Below are 17,669 nucleotides of genomic sequence, written 5' to 3' on the forward strand. Positions count from 1 at the left end.
TCCTTTGCCGTCCATCCCAAGGAATGTCAAGTGCCCTTCCCCTACTCAAGCCCCCAAGTTCCTTCTTTGCTGAGTATCCCCCTCACTGTTACCATGGCCATTTGTGTGTCTAACTGCTCTCTCGTCTCCAGAGCGGTAACCAGCCTGTGCTTGTCTCTGTGAGCCTGTCCTGCCTGGGGCATAGTAGGTCCTGCAGCTGTGGGTTAGCTCAAATGGAATAGAAGGTCAAGGTTCTGGCTTCCTGCCACCTTCCAACCCCTCCTGTTTCTCAGAGAAAGGAGGCCGTCCCTTAGTACAGGACCTAGGGTTGCAGCATCACAGGGCCGTGTCTTTTCTGATACCCTAAATAGAAACGACTTTACTGCCATGAATTAGCTGCTGTTCTGAGAAGAGTAGAAACGCAGAGCTATGATACTCTGAGCCATTGACGTCACCTAATGGTGCTGCACAGGCCTGGAGAGACACTTAGATTTTCCAATAACAAAGAATTTTTATGTCTCTGGCTAGCCGCAGTGTTTTTCCTCCTCATCTAAGGAGGCTGAAGTGAATGGTGATGGCTCTGTGATGGGAAGGGCTCCCCAGAGGGTGGGAGCAGCCTGTGTGAAGGCGGGCCTGGCGGCACTGCTTTCTGGGGTTTAGCCTTGACGTCAAGATCCGCCCGTGGGTTTGCATTTTAACAAGGAATGAAATTGTAAGCCAGGGTGCTGTCTTCTGGTAGTGCTTGTCATCAGCAAAAATCCTTTTTCCTGTGTGAGCCCTGTAGCTTTTTGCCAAGGGGCTAGAAGAGCTCAGGGAGGTTTGTTGGCTGTAAACACTGTCTTCCATCCCCACACACTTGCTCCCCAAATATGGCAGGGATGGTCTCTGCCCAGAAGCCGTGGAGGTCACGGACAGATCAATAGGAGACATTTTTAGAGCATGGCGCAGCAGAGGTGAGAGCTGAGAGCAGGAGAAGGAACACAGGACAAAAGGAGACTGACTAGAACTTTTTTTAGGTGTCCTCTAGTACAGGGGGCAGCAAACTACACCCTCCAGACTGAGTGTGGTTGGGTTTGTATGTAAAGCTTTATTGGAATACAGCCACACTCTTTGTTATGTTCTGGTCGCTTTCATATTACAACAGTAGACAAGTTACTGCAGACGCTGTGTGGCCCACAGAGCCTAAGATGTTTACTCTCTGGCCCTTCACACAAAAAGTTTGCCAGCCCCTTTTCCAGAGGATGATTTTCTTTTTGGACTACCCACCCAGCTAGGCCTGAGACAGTCTGGGATCCCAGAAGTGGCCCCCATCCACGAACACACACACGTCTTGGACTCTTGGCCTTCATGCCACCCCTGCACCCTGGGGCAGAGCCTGTCTCAATCCCTTCAAACCAGGAAGACACAAGGACATGTTCCCTTAAAGTTTTTGCCTTTTCATGTGGTCTAAATCCAAATGCATGACTCAAAGTGCAATTCCAGGGACCTGCTATCATGGTCCAGGAGTCAGGCTGGTATAGGGAAAGGAGACTTCTTTTTTTTTTTTTTTTTTTTTAATTTTTTTTTTTTAAACATATATTTTTTTTTCCTGGGGTACAGGTCTGTGGTTCTCCAGGTTTACACACTTCACAGCACTCACCAAATCACATACCCTCCCCAATGTCCATAATCCCACCCCCTTCTCCCAAACCCCCTCCCCCCGGCAACCCTCAGTTTGTTGTGAGATTAAGAGTCACTTATGGTTTCTTGATCCTGACTTCACACTAGCCTCTCCTGAGCTGGCCTGGTCAAAGCAGAGGGGTCTCCCCACTAGAGTCCCTACAGTACCTACTATTAGTGCATCCCCCATTCTTGCATTTTTCCTCCAAGCCTCGGCCATGGGAATTATGGAGAGCGCAGCACTCCCAAAAGCCAGCATGCCCATGGCAGGCATGGAGCTCTGGGAGAGAAGACGGGAGGCCAGTGGGCAAGAGGGTGGGTGCAGCTGGCCGTGTGGGTCCTTGGAGTTGGGTCACCTGGGCCCTCTCTTGTGAATGGACGACTCCCAGGCCACGGAGAAGCCCCAGAGTGGTGCAGAGGTGGCCTGTACTGTAAGAGGAGGTTGTTCATTTTTGTGAAGTCAGGGAGCACAGACACCCCATGAGCAGCTCCAGAAAATATTCCCAGTTGCACTGCGGTAGAGCAAGGGAGGGCCCGTGACCAGCAGAGCTCAGCAGAGGCCTGCTGCTTTCTGGCAAATCATGGTTCCAAGGCAAAGGCTGAGTGAGAACAGAGTGAGAGCAGCCTGACCTGCATTTTGCACAGCACTTTCCAGACCCAGGATGGGGGGGTGGGGAGACCTACTTGATTTTGAAATTCCACTGACAAGCTCTACATCCTCATTTTGGGGAAGAAAAGGTGTTTCAGCAATGAGAAACCAGGAAGGACCTGATGTCTGAATGAAGAATAGCTGTTGAACTTGAATAAGTTTGGCTTTAGCGGAAAACTTGTTTCTTTCATTGCAGACTGATGGGAGCATTGTCAGAGCCTAACATCAGTCTGGGGCATGGATGTTTGGGGTGGCTATTGCTTTATCTTTTTTTAAAAGATTGATTTATGAGAGAGAGAGTGTGGTGGTGAGGGAGAGAGAAAGCAGACCCCGAACCCAATGTGGACTTGGCGTGGGGCTCAACCACACGATCCAGAGATCATGACCTGAGCTGAAATCAAGAGTTAGATGCTTAACTGATTGAGCCACTCAGGTGCCCCTGGAGGGGGGTGTCACTGCTTTAAAAGCACATTCACTTTTGTCACCTGTTTGAGAATAGTAGGATCAGAAATGGGAGCTGAGGGGCGCCTGGGTGGCTCAGTGGGTTAAAGCCTTTGCCTTCAGCTCAGGTCATGATCCCAGGGTCCTGGGATCGAGCTCCGCATTGGGCTCTCTGCTCAGCAGGGGAGCCTGCTTCCTCCTCCCTCTCTCTCTGCCTGCCTCTGCCTGCCTCTGCCTACTTGTGATCTCTGTCTGTCAAATAAATAAATAAAATCTTTAAAAAAAGAAAAGAAAAGAAATGGGAGTTGAATTGTCCAAGTTGGCTGTGATGGAAACTTGCTTTGAGATCAGTTTTGGGGGAGTTCATTCATACTTTTATAGTCTTCTATTTAATCTTAAAATTGTAAAGATTAGGAAAAAGTAGAACTTTACTACAGTAATAATGTACATGACTAAGCCTGTCAGAAGTGCCTAAAACAAGATACAAAGGGTGTGGGAGTGGCAGGGAGTAGGAAGGGAGAAAGAACAGGTTTTGGGGTTTGTGAGGCTTCGTGTGCAGGAGAGACTGGGCTCCGAGGAAGGCAAACACAGTGGGAAATTTAAAGGAATCAGATTAGGCTCAACTTTGGAAAGAATGATTCGAATGGACAAGGCCTCTTTGTAGTTTTGTGGGTAGTGAGTTCATCCCTGAGGGAGGTATTCAAGTAAATTAAGCACTTGGGAGGAAAAGCTGTCTGGGGAGGTAACTCACCGGCCAGAGGTTAGACTAGATCAGTGGTTCTCCAAGCGTGGTTCCCTGGGCCAGCAGCAGCCCTGGAAATTTGTCAGAACTGCAAAGGGAGACCTCCAGAACCCAGCACTCCAAGGGTAGGGCCTGGGCAATTTGTTTTAGCAAGCCTTCCACATGATGCTGACTCGTTCTGGACAAGATAGTGGCATCCAGGATCTGAATACTATGGACTCGGATCACTGGTTCATGGGTAGGGTCTGTTCTGGTTAAATCTAGTCAGAAAAGATTTTTTTCCTTTCTGGCCATCCAGCCCTCCCCTCCTGAGTATGGGGACCCTGACCCTCACTGCTCAGGAGAGGACCCCCCAGCCCTGCTCCAGCCACGGCCAGCCTGTGCCCTAGACCTCCATGAAATGTGGCTCGTTAGAGATGTGCTCCAGGTAGAGACTGCATGCTCCATCTTAGTATGAACAAGAATGTAAATTATCGCATTAAAAGTATCAGTCTTGTATTGATGACATGTGACAATATCTTTTAGGTACGTAGTGTACCTAAAACAGTATTAAAATTAATTTTGCCCGTTTTTACTTTTTAGTAACAACTACTAGAAAATGTACAGTTCCACACATGGTTTGCATTTGTGGCTTCTGCAGTATTTTTGTGGGACAGCTGGCCTAGTCGTTACTTGTCCTGTCAGATCTTACCCTGAATCCCACTTCCCTTTGACAGGGGCCAGGGGCCAATAAAGAGTGTGTATAGTCTAGTTTGTGCCTCTGAGCCAGCAGCAGACAGCCTCCCACGAGATGAAACTGTGATCCATTCTCCAAGCCCCTAAGGATAGTGATCCCTATTAGGGGAGGATGATCTGATGGGCACGTAAGCAGACCTTTAGGGAGCATTTTTGTTTGGGGAGTTGTGGGGCACCTTTCCTTCATTCTCAAACTGTGGGAGAAAGTCAGCTTTCACCTGTAGAACTCTTTAGTGGAGAGTGGGAGCCCATGTGCCTTGCCTGCTGGCAGCTTTCTGCCCCCCACCCCACCCCACCCCAACCCAACCCTCCAGCCCCATTTCCATTTCCCAGCCCGAGATTGGTCTACTCTTGGGTCTGTCCTTGCCCTTCACTGCCCCTAGGCCTCTACTCTCTCCATATTCGCCAACTTCTGTTCCCCCTAATCCTTGCCTTCCTGGTAGGTGGCTTGGCCAGTAGGCTTTTCATGATTTTTGGACTTGTCCTCTAAGGTGTGGCACAACAGGGTTCTTAATAGTAAGAATCTTACTAGCTCATGGTATTCTCTCTAAAACAGAAGAAGTAGCTGGTGCAGGCAACCAGGGGAGAGAGGCACGCAAAATCACAAGATGCTTTCTGCTCATTGCTTCCCTACTGATAAAAATGTTTGAATTTGTCCTAAGTGCCCAATACTTGAGCTCCATCTCCGTTTTTTAATGGCATCAACTGTTGGCAGCTTCCTTGTCCTGCAGGCCTCAGCCTAGCTTCTCTACATGAAAACTTCCAGAACCTGCCAGCCATGTCTCCCCCATACCGGTCATGAGGTGAAGGTGATGCTTCTCTTCAGCATCCCCTGCTGGACTGTTCATCCTACCATTCTTTGGATCAGTTCTCACCTTGGGGAAGGGACGCCATTGTGTGTGCCCTATAGACATCCGGAAATTATTATTAAAGCTAATTTTTACTCCCTAACACAGTAACCTTTGGCAAGCCTAGGAAATTAAAGATGAAGCTTCTGTCTAGTCCCAAATCATTATTATATGTGGAGTGTTGATCTCCCTGGAGCTAATGTCTCACGTGCTGTTAACTATTTCCCATGTTTTTCCAAGGCACACATCCAAGTTTTACTTCTTAAAAGAAAGTTGGAGAAAAAGGGATCTGCAGTTAGAAACATGACCTCAGTTATCCCTGTCAGTGCCTGTTCACATTTAGAAATGTTTTTTTGTGTCCTCAGCATGTTAGCTTGATGCTGAGTTTGTGCACGTGGACTTGACTCACAGTAGATGCTCCAAATATTTGTCGATGTACTTGCTAAAGCCACTAAGTAAACAAAATTTTTCCGTTTAGCTTTAGTACATATTTACATGAAGATATTTAAAGGAAGGCCTCTGATGTTGCAAAACCATTTTTCCTGAGAACTATGCTGGAACCGCCAAACCCTGAGCAGACATAAACGGGGTACCTGCTGCATGTCGGAGATGCAGGGCCTCTGTAGGAGGTCCCAGCAGGGGACAAGGACCGGCAGGGACACTGAGGATTTAGTGATGAGATTACATGCATGGGAAAGTGTTAGGGCAGAAGAGAGGAGAGATGCAACTTCGTGGCTGGCATTGTGGGGTGGCTGTCGTGGCTGATCACGACAGGCTTCAGGGAGAGCCGCTAGGGTCTGAAGCGGAGAAGGTGAACCTGGAATGTTCTGGGCACGCAGACCTGCCCTGAGCACAGTGAGGGAGCAGGTAGACATGGATGCCCTCACCCATCAGAGCGGCTTGGCCCTTGTGTGCATGGTGATGGGGATCCTTTGCACTCTCTGCAACTGTCCTCCTGTCCTCTCTGCCAACGTGGTAGGTCTTCAGCTCATGTTGAGGGCAGACAGGAGGATGGGTGAAACAAAGGGAAGGGAAAGTCTGAAATGCCAGTCCAGTTTTCCACTGCGTGAAACCGTTGGGGCCTTCTCACATGGTAGCTCAGCCCCACTCCAGTGGGGAGGCTTAAGAAAGAGAGGTTTGGTAATGGGCATAGACACATTAAAGACCATTAGGTTTTAAAGAGGGACACGGTGTTGGCCTTGGAAGAGAAGGGATTTTTTTTCCCCTCCTAAATTTAACTGAACTTCTAAAGAGTGCATTTTTATTGATTTGTCATTCAGGCTAGGGGAAGAGTCTGCTTTCTGTGAAGACTTAGACTAATTGAGCCCAAGGGACTTTCATGTTACCTCTTAGACCTGATGGTTAAAAGTTTTTACTTAACCAGTTTTTTGTTTTCTGAAGCAACAGTTGGCAGCTGACTCCTCAGAAGGGATTGATTTACTCCACATTGAGAAGTTCTCAGTTGTGGGCATGCCTGGCCTAAGCTGGGCATTCATGGGTGGAGTGAGCATCAGTTGCCTGCAGGCCCTCTAGCCCGGCATAAGTCACAAGGCCAGATGAGGCTGGGGGACCAGGTTTCTCCTCACATCTGCTGCTGCTGAAATCCTTGGGGGTGGCTAATGGGACCCCCCACATCCAGGCAGTCACCCCCACCCTAAACTGGGGAACCCCCTTCCGCATGCTTCCTTTCTTGTGCCCCGTCCCCCCCCCACTCAACATCCTAGAAGCCACTTAGTCTGAAGAGTGTGTCTTCTTTTCATCCCACTGTAAGTGCTGGCTGTCTCGTTCCAGCTTCTGGTCTGTTCTCTGCCTCCGCTGCAAGATGGCACCAACTCATACAGGCTCAGAGCTGATGGTTTAATTTTCCGTGTGAGCAAGTTGTTAAACCACCCCTTATTAAACATTTGAATTACAGAAGCACAGTGTTGCGTTTTTCAAAACTAGTAAGTACTCAAAGTCCAGCCCTCTGCTGTGTGTTACCACACTGTACTGTGACAGGTGTTCTGGAGGTCACTGACCTTTGTTTGATCTGTGTGTCAGAAATGCCAAATGAAGCTGAGCAGCCGGGTTCGACGACATCGTGTCGGTAGCTTCAAATAGCCATAGCCGGGCCAGGGAATTCAGCAAACTCTACAAATCAGAACTTCTTTTTTTAATTTTTAGACAAAACCTGTTCAGTTTATTATTTACGTGCTCCTTTTAATACCATTGCAATGAAGACTGACAATGAACAGGTACCTCTCCCTCTCTGAGCGATGTTTGTGTATGTATATGTTAGCCATTTTTGTCTTGAAATTCATTCTGTAAAAACATGTTCCCAGAATACATTCTGAACAGAGAAACTCACTGTAGGTAAATAAGATCAAGAAAGCTAGGTTTGAGTGGACAAAGCCCAAGAGTTTTAAACTGTATTTGTGGCTTAATCTAGATCACAGTACATCTGTTTTGGCACAGTTTTTTTTTTTTTTAATTGAAGAATTGACATATATGTCAGTGTATAGTTTTAAGTGTACAGCATAATGATTTGATATATGCATGCATTGCAAAATGATCTTCACAGTAAATTGATTTAATATCCCTTGTCACACGGTTATTTTTTCTTATGAGAACATTTAAAATCTACTCTTAGTAACTTTCAAATATTAAATACAGTGACGTTAATTTTAGTCACCATGCCATGCATTACCATCCCCAGGACTTATTTATCTTATACTTTGTATCTTTTGACCACTTTCACCCAGTTCACCCATGCTCTGCTTATAGTAGCCACCAGTCTGTGCTCTGTATCTATGAGATGGGGGTTTGGTTTGGTTTGTAGATTGCACGTACAGGTGAGATAAAATGGTGATAAGGGGTTTTTCTTGCTCTATCTAGCTTATTTCATGTGCCATCCATATTGCCACAAATGGCAAGATTTCCTCGTTTTATTCAGTTGTGTATGTGTGTGTGTGTATTTCCCATTTTTATCCATTCATTGGTTGATGGACACATAGGTTGTTTACATATATTGGCTATTGGAAATAATGCTACAGTGAATGGGGTACAGATATCTTGTCAGAGTGTTTTCATTTCCTTCTAATAAAAACCCAGAAGTGGAATTATCAGATCATATGGTAGTTTTTAATTTTTTGAGTAATCTCCACACTGTTTTCCATAGTGGCTAAACCAATTTACATTTCCAACAGCATGAAAGTGTTGCATTTTCTCCACATTCTCTCAAACACTTGTAATTTTATGTCTTTTAAGTAATTACAATTCTAACAGGGATGAGTTCATATCTCACAGGGGCTTTGAATTCTGTTTCTCTGAGGAATGGTGATGTTGAGCATCTTTTCATGTACCTGTTGGCCATCTGTATGTCATCCTTAGATGTCTGTCCAGATCTTCTATCCATTTAAAAATCAGATTGTTCGCTATTGAGTGGTAGGCGTTTGCTATGCATTTTTAGATGTTAACGCCTTATCAGATATGTGACTTGGAAATATTCAGCAGATTGACTTTTCATTCTTAAACTTTGTTCATTCTCAAACTTCTTAGTTTTCTGCAATCCCCATTATTTGGGTTTCTTTTTGTTGTTGCCTTTGGTTTTGGTATCCCATCCAAAACACCATCACCTAGACAGATGTCAAGATCCCGATGTTCTGTTTTCTTCTAGAAGTTTTATGATTTGAGATCTTATATTTAAATCTTTAATCCATTTTCAGTTGAGTTTTGTGTACAGTCTAAGACAGTGATCCAGTTTCATTCTTTTGCATGTGGTTGCCCAGTATTTGCAGAGCATTCATTGAAGAGACTGTCCTTTCCTCATTGTATTCTTGATTCCTTTGTCATACATTAATTGACTATATATTTGTGGGTTTATTTCTGATCTGTCTATTCTGTTCCATTAAACTGGTGTTGATTTTAATGCCAACAACATACTGTTTGGAATACTACAGCTTTACATACTACAGCTTTGTAATACACTTTGAAATTGGGGATCATGATGACTCCAACTTTGTTCTTTCTCAAGATTGCTTTGACTCTTGGGGGTCTTTTGTACTTCCCTATAAATATTAGGATTGTTCTATTCTGTGAAATTACCATTGTAATTATGATAAGGATTGCATTGAATCTGTAGTATGGATGTTGTAATGGTGTTAATTTTTCTAGTCCATGAGCAGAAAATCTTCCCAATTATTTGTGTCTTTCTCAGTTTCTTTCATTAGTGTTACACTTTTTAGTTTTCAGATTAAAGGTCTTTCACCTCCTTGGTAAAAAATTTTTTCAGTGAAAGTGGAGCTTTTTTGAGGTCTCAGCACCTTGGGGTTCAGACAGAGGCCACCCTGTGGGCAAAGGAAGAGCCAGTAGAGGGGCCATATTTGACCATCTTTTGGGGACATGGGTTGTCGTATGGCCACACTTCCTACGGCAGGTGACAGCATAGAGGTGCAGGTGAGCATAACATTTGCAGCAGCAGATCATCTTGTCTTAGTCCTATTTCTGGGCCAGCTGGTGCAGGGAAGGCTTGATGATGCCACCCCCGAAGTGAAGCACCAAGAGCAGGGTGAACTCTTTCTAAATATTTTAGTCTGAGCAGGTGCAGCCATCCTCCAGCTGTTTGCCTACAAAATCAGACACTACCAATCAAGACAAGGATGCCCTCCCTGTCTTGGATTTCGGCTTTGACATTCTCAGTGGTGTCACTGGGCTACATCTCAAGGGCAATGGTGTTGTCGATCGCTGTCTTCACAAAAATTGGCATCTCTGTATCTGCCACAAGGCTACTACCACCAAACCACTTGGCCACCTCGTTGAAGAGAAAGAGCTTCCTTGGTTAAATTTATAGGTTTCTTATTCCTTTTGATGCAATTGTAAATGAAATTGTTCTCTTAGTATTTCTTTCTGGAATTTGTCATTAGTGTATAGAATTGCAACTGATTTTTGTGTATTGTTTTTTTTTTTTATTTTTTTATTTTTTATAAACATGTATTTTTATCCCCAGGGGTACAGGTCTGTGAATCACCAGGTATTGTTTTTGAAAGCCTGCAACTTCACGGAGTTTTTTAGTTGTAACAGATTTTGGTGAAGCCTTTAAGGTTTTTTTTTTTCTATATAAGATCATATCATCTGCAAATAGTGACAGTTTTACTTTTCCCTTTTCAATTTGGGTATCTGTTATTTTTCTTGCCTAATTGCTGTGGCTAGGACTTCCAGTGCTATGTTGAATAAAAGTGGTTCCAGTAGTTAAGGGTATGCCAAGACCTCTCAGTGTCCCACAGCGGAGGATCTTGGACAGAAGCAAGATGCGAGCTGATTAGAAGCTTTGTCCCTCCAGCAGCAGCTTTTGAAGTATGCAAATGTTCCTGTTCCAGGCTAAGACAAGATGATAGACTTTTCTCTCTGCTGCCTCTGCACTGTGTGCTGGTGGGGCAACAAGGGGGATAGGCAGCATGTTAAGAACTGTGTCTGTTTGTTGCAGTCCTGTAGGATTCTTTAAAAATAAGCCCCAGGAGCCACTGGAGCTGGGTAATCAAAGGTTGTCCCTGGGTGACAGCCACAAAAACTGAGGTGCAATACATGTGCACAAGCTCCTTTCTGGGAGATACAGGTGGCATGAGGCAGGACAGAAGAAGAGTGAAATGACAGTGTCTGCCAGCCTCTCGATGTCTGGAGAGGATTGCAGTCAGCCCCTAGATATGTGTTAAATTAGAAGCCTGCTGTAGGGACGCCTGGGTACCTCAGTTAACATCTGCCTTCTGCTCAGGTCATGATCCCAGTGTCCTGCGATTGAGCTCTGCATCGGGCTCCCTACTCAGTGGAGAGTCTGCTTCTCCCTCCCCCTCTTCATGTTCTCTTTGTCTCTCTTTCAAATGAATAAAATCTAAATAAATAAATTAAATAAATAAGAGAAGCCTGTCCCTCAAGCTAAAGCTTTTAAGATAAGCAAATAGGCCTCTTTTCCAGAGAGGTTGGGTGCTTTCAGTTTGCCCTCTCTGCTCTGGGCCCTGGATGATAGCCGCCATGAGTCTGCATGAGCCCTTTAAGAACTGTTAGTTCTGGGGCGCCTGGGTGGCTCAGTGGGTTAAGCCTCCACCTTTGGCTCAGGTCCTGATCTTGGGGTTGGGCCTCTCATCGGGCTCTCTGCACAACGGAGAGCCTGCTTCCTCCTTTCTCTCTGCCTACTTGTGATCTCTCTTTCCTCTGTTGAATAAATAAAATCTTTAAAAAAAAAATTAAAAAGAACTTAGTTCTCTCTAGCCTTGTGCGTCTCAAGGATGCAGGCCCCATTGGCTTATGAAACTAGATCTTTTGTGTGTCCATTTCTCAGGTGGAAGTCTTAAAAGATGAGGTCCCAGATTTGGGGTTCAGCCCCTTCACTCCACAGAGATAAGCAGGAAAAGGAGTTTCTCCTGACTATTGATCCACTGGGCGGGGCTTATGGCAGGATTCTTTCTCAGCTTTTCCTACCCTCTTTGCTGTAGGTTTTTCCCTCCTCGTTTGCCTGATATATAGGTGTTCAGCTCATTTCTGGATTTCTTTCAGAGGTGATTGTTTCATATGCGGTCGTAGATTTAGTGTGTCTGTAAGAGAAGGTAAGTCCTGGAATCTTCTGTGTCACCTTCTTAAACCTAAAAATTCCTGGGACAAATTATTTTCTAGACTTAAAAAACAGTGGTGGAGAAATTGTTAATAATACAGATTAAATTTAAATGCACATCCAGTTTGTAGGAGTTTCATTGTGAATAGCAGAAAAAATAAAAGAAACACTCCTCCAGCATTCAGAAACTATTACATGTTTCAGCAAAGAAGTTCACATTATTTTTTTTTAATATTTTTATTTATTTGACAGAGAGAGAGATCACAAGCAGGCAGAGAGGCAGCCAGAGAGAGAGAGAGAGAGAGAGAGAGAGAGAGGAGGAAGCAGGCTCCCTGCTGAGCAGAGAGCCTGATGCGGGACTCGATCCCAGGACCCTGAGATCATGACCTGAGCCGAAGGCAGAGGCCTTAACCCACTGAGCCACCCAGGTGCCCCAAGAAGTTCACATTATTAACAAATGAGTGGAGCTCCTATGCATCTGTTACAGGGCTTGCATCTTACTGCTTACAGTAAGTGAAAATGTCAGCTCCTATTTGTGTTGAAACTCCACTCATTCATCAGTTGAAACCAATACTAGGCTACTCATACCAGAGATCAGGAAAAAGGCAACAAAAGCATTTGGTGAGAATCAATCAGCTGTATAGAATTTATGGTAAGAATATTGTATGTTTTAGTATTTAGGAATTGCTGCACATCTTTTATGTCAAGTTGGCAAATTTTTCTCTTAAAGGATCAGATGGAATGTATTTTAGGCCCTACAGTCTCTGTCACAACTACCCTACTCTGCTGCTATAGCAGGAAAGCAGCCATTGCCCAATCACGACCTGGAAATAAATGAGTTAGGCTATGGTATAATAAAATCAGTTACAAAACCAGGTAAAAATGTATTTACAAAGTCCCTGGGCCATAGTTTACTGACCCTTTTAATTAGTAGTGTTTACAGTAAACTTCAGTGTGGATATTTCTGAATTTTTCAGAAAGCCAGTTTGTTAAACCTTGACTGGCATGCCACCCAGACCACAGTCCCCATTCTGAAGGATCTCCCAGTAGCTCATCATTGTCTAAAAATAATAATAAAATCAAATTTTAAAAAATAGGGGACTGGGTGCCTCAGTCGGTTAAGTGTCCAACTCTTGTTTTTGGCTTAGGTCTTGATCTCAGGGTCATCAGTTCAGGCCCCACACTGGGTTCCATGCTGGGTGTGGACCCTACTTAAAACAAATACATAAATAAAATCACAGATATCTTTTAGGAGCACAGAAAATGCTCTCTTATCCTGCCTGAGCCTACTGCCTACATCATTCCCTGCCACTCTGCTCTGCCACACCAAGCTCTTTGGAGTTCCCATCCACATATCCAGCCTTTCTGTCCCTCTGGGCACTGTACTTTTCCATCTGTCTAGCATGTTCTTCGTTCCTCCTGTCCTCCCTTGCTCACCTGATCCAGGTCATATTTCTCTGTGATTTTGCCCAGCCACTCTCTCTTCTTACCTACAAAAGACATCTAGACTTCCCACAATGGACACAGCTCACCAAGGGCAACATCCTGTCTCAGTGCCCTACACTGCCATCTCCCACTAAAGCTACCTGAACCCAGGAAAGAGTTGATGAGCGGAGTTTGCGGATGATCTTAGATTTTAATAATCATAAGATGTATCATGTATTGAACATTTTGTGTCCCCTATTGTGCAAGTGCTTTCATACATTAACTCCTATAATAATCACTGCACCTCTGTGAGGTAGATATGATGATCCCTGTTCTACAAATGAAGAAACTGAGGCTTGAAGTGGTTAAGCAGCCTGTCCAGGTTTCACAGTGGTCACATGTGGTAGAGTCAGGATTCAAATCCGAAGTAGTTAGCATATATGAATGCATATATGAGAGAAATTAGAAATATTAGGTATGTATCTGAGCAGTCACATGAGAGAAAGGGCTACCCTTACTTGGGAAGCTGGGACCACTTAATGAAGAAGGTGTTGATTGAGGTCAGATAGAATTTATCCTTATAGAAAGAAGAACCCCATGCAAAAGAAGAAGGGCAACGAGAGACAGGAGAAGCAAGAATGGTTGGATTTGGCTTGATCCCTTGATGTCTTATAGCATGGGGGAGATGAAGCTAAGGGTGGAGTTGGGGCTCAGCTGCCCACCTGCCCACCTGCCTCTGCCTAGATTCCTCTGATCATTCGTTTCCTCCTCCAGGTGCTTACAGGTCCAGAGCCATCCTGATGGGTGTTTGGCCTAGAGTAAATTAGACCATGTACTCCCTGCTGTGATCCAGTCTCTATCTACTGAGGAAATGAAGTTGATAGGAGCATTTGACAAGCCATGAGAAGTTACAGCAGGGCAGTTTGGGGGTCTGTGTAGAATGCTAAGAGGGTGATGTAGCAAATTGTCTCTAGAGGAGCTGTTGCCCTGTCCTTGGAGAGGCTGGAGCCTCAGCCCTCTGTTGCTTATTTAAAGCCGTTGGAGCTCCTCAGCCCACAACCCGGTGGTAGGTAGACATTGTGTGTGGTCAGTTCTCACTGCAGCATTCCAGAACTTTCCCCATTGTATTTTGGAGTTATGCAGCCAATCAATACTTAAAACCCAGCCATGGTGAGGTTCCTGGCTGGCCCAATAGAGCATGCGACTCGTGATTTGGGGTTGTGAGTTCAAGCCCCACATTGGGCCTAGAGCTTACTTAAAAAAACAAAAACCGAGCATAGAAACTCGAGCATCTTGCTAAAAGGATCTGTTGTTTCAGCTGTAGTCAGAGCAGCGTTCATCCTGAAAGCTTTTACTCAAGCTTCTGGGCCTTCGTTTATGTGGTGACTTAGGGAGTTTTTAAGAGCAAAATTCCAGCAAGGATGGACTTCTCCAGTGCCATTGCTGAAAGAAGTGAGGACTGAGGAGGAGGAATAATTTGGAGGGTTTTCCATTAAACTTGCCGCCCCATTTGGGAGAAATCTGAATCCTGAAGTCGACTTCTTGCCCAGATTTCCTGAGTTTCTGGTGAGGATTTCAGAGCTGAGCTCCAGGAGACTGGAGGAAGCATGCATTTATTCCTCTTCTTTTTGACCATTCTGTACCTAAGCCCAGGAGTGGGTTAAATGATATTTTTCCTGATTATCTTAAACAAGACGACTGTAGAATGGCATGCTGAACAAGTGAGACCTTTGTACCTGGGGGCGAGAGGGAAGGAAGCAGAGGGCCTTATCTCCACTGGTGCTTGTTAATCTTTCATTCTGACCAGGACTATGGTACTATGTGGAGAAATCAGAGTTCAGCCCACCTTCAGATGGCTTCGAGTGAGAAGCTTTTCGATCCTTAGAACCGTCAAAAGGAGCTTGAGTCTTAATGACAGAGCATTGGCCTTGGAGTTATAGAAGAAGTAAAAGATAGTTTCCTACTAAGGAGGTTATATCCCATAAGGAACACTGGACCTGTTTGGCCATGGAAATCCCTGTGGGAGGAATGTTTCCATCTATCCCCTGCCCCTGGTTCCAGAGAGCTGCAGCCCCCAGAAGCTCTTGTGTTGCAAGTTGAATACCATGAAAGGCTAATACAGTGTTCCTCAGCCCTGGTGGCACCCTGGAATCACCTGCTGAGTTAAAAACCAAACAATACAGTGACTCCTGGGCCCCAGGGGCTCTGATGGAATGGGTCTGGGGTAGAAGCTGGGCACAAGCACTTCGAAGAGCTCCCCAGGAGATCCCAGGGTACTAACAAGGCCGAGAACCGCAAGGCTAGAGAATGAAGTCTCTGAGTTTTTTGGATCTGCCATGATCGGTTAGATGTGTCTAGGGAGATTTCCTGCCAGACGCTTTATAGAGGGACGGGAGTATGCGTGACCAAAGAACCACCACAGGATAGGCATTTGGAAGGATGGTGTGCGTATCCCATGGGGAGGACCAGGCCTCGGTAGGAGCTGCCAGGGGTGAGACCAGGCTTCATCATCTCTAGAACTCCTTCCTGAGCCGTGGCACACAGAAAACATGTGTGGTGTGAATGTTTGCACCCAGGGGAAGGAGAGCTGCTGGGTTAGGGTACCAGCAGTGGCTTCTGTGTGTGTTGATCCTCAGTCCGTGTCTAGACTGGGCAGTCCATGTCTAGGGGACATGGAGCATACTGTGAACTCCGTTCCAGCCAGTCGGCGGGAGGGGTTTCTAGAACAGGCATTCCTATGAGAAAACTGACTGGGACAAACTGCTGTCCCTGCTAGTTCCATGAGCTCTGTGAGGAGAGGGTACCCTGCCTGTCTCCCGAGGAAACACCCAGCTCCAAGCCGGCATGTGGCGGTTGGGAAACACCCAGCCCCAAGCCGGCATGTGGTGGTTGGTGTTCTGACTGGTTCTCAGTCTTGCCGAGATTGGTTCCAGACATGGGAGCTTCTGTCTTTGCAGGGCCTGACCAGAAGGCACTTGAATTCCCAGTTACGGTCAGATTTGGGACATATGCAACAGAAGAAATTCTACAGCCCACCTCCTAAGCCCTGCTATCCATTTCAGCTGACAGTACTTGCTTTTTTTTTTTTTTTTTTTTTTCCCATTTCTTTTCCACAGTAATGTTTAATGGCTTTGAGCTCTGGTAGGGAAAGCAGTGGTATGGGTGGGATTTATTAAGTTTTCTGTTTCAATTTAAATTTGAAAAATTTATCAAGCACCCTTTAGGTGATGAGAACATCTATTTTTTAAAAAGTAATTTTCTTTCTTTTTTTAAATAACAACGTATTATTTGCTTCAGGGGTACAGGTCTATGATTCATCAGTCTTACACAATCATAGCACTCACTGTATAGCACATACCCTCCCCAATGCCCATAATCCAGTCACCCTATTCCTCTCCCCCTACCCACCAGCAACCCTAAGTTTGTTTCCTATGACTAAGCATCTCTTATGGTTGGTCTCCCTCCCCAGTCCCATCTTGTCTCATTTTTTCCCTCCCTACTCCCTGTACCCCCGCCCTGCCTCTCAAATTCCTCGTATCAGAGAGGTCATATGATAATTGTCTCTCTGATTGGCTTACTTCGCTCAGCATAAATCCCTCTAGTTCCATCCACATCGTTGCACATGGCAAGATTTCATTTCTTTTGGTGGCTGCATAGTATTCAATTGCATATATATATAACATCTTCTTTGTCCATTCATCTGTTGATGGACATCTCGGTTCTTTCCATAGTTTGGCTATTTCAGACATTGCTGCTATAAACATTTGGGTGCACGTGCCCTTTCGGATCACTACATTTGTATCTTTAGAGTAAATACCCAGTAGTGCAATTTCTGGGTTGTAGGGTAGCTCTATTTTCCTTTTGAGGAACCTCCTTGCTGTTTTCCAGAGTGGCTGCACCAGCTTGCACTCCCACCAACAGTATAAGAGGGTTCCCCTTTCTCTGTATCCTTGCAATCATCTATTATCTTCTGACTTGTTAATTTTAGCCATTCTGACTGGTGTGAGGTAGTATCTATCTCAATGTGGTTTTGATTTGTATTTCCCTGACGCAGAGTGATGTAGAGCACTTTTTCATGTGCCTGTTGGCTATTTGGATGTCTTCTTTGCAGAAAGGTCTGTTCATGTCTTCTGCCCATTTCTTGATTGGATTATTTGTTCTGTGGGTGTTGAGTATGATAAGTTCTTTATAGATTTTGGATACTAGCTCTTTTTCTGATATGTCATTTGTGAATATCTTCTCCCATTCTGTCAGTTGTCTTTTGGTTTTGTTAACTGTTTCCTTTGCTGTGCAAAGGCTTTTGATCTTGATGAAATCCCAATAGTTCATTTTTGTCCTTGCTTCCCTTGCCTTCGGCGATATTTCTAGGAAGAAGTGGCTGAGGTCGAAGAGGTTGCTGCCCATGTTCTCTTCAAGGATTTTGATGGATTTCTGTCTCACATTGAGGTCTTTCATCCATTTGGAGTCTGTTTTTGTGTGTGGTGTCAGGAAATGGTCCAGTTTCATTGTTCTGCATGAGACTGTCCAATTTTCCCAACACCATTTGTTGAAGAGACTGTCTTTTTTCATTGGACATTCTTTCCTGCTTTGTCAAAGATTAGTTGACCATAG

At 45.0% G+C, this 17,669-nt stretch overlaps 1 protein-coding gene and 1 pseudogene across 4 annotated transcripts in view; one reads left to right on the forward strand and one right to left on the reverse strand.

The window, feature by feature from the left end:
• PDE8B (phosphodiesterase 8B) overlaps positions 1-17,669 on the forward strand; it is a 265,975-nt gene that overhangs the window by 179,872 nt on the left and 68,434 nt on the right. The window lies entirely within an intron of this gene.
• LOC132028132 (ubiquitin-ribosomal protein eL40 fusion protein-like) lies at positions 9,320-9,797 on the reverse strand (annotated as a pseudogene).

This window comes from Mustela nigripes, chromosome 12 (assembly GCF_022355385.1).
Source record: "Mustela nigripes isolate SB6536 chromosome 12, MUSNIG.SB6536, whole genome shotgun sequence".
NCBI classification, from domain to species: Eukaryota; Metazoa; Chordata; class Mammalia; order Carnivora; family Mustelidae; genus Mustela; species Mustela nigripes.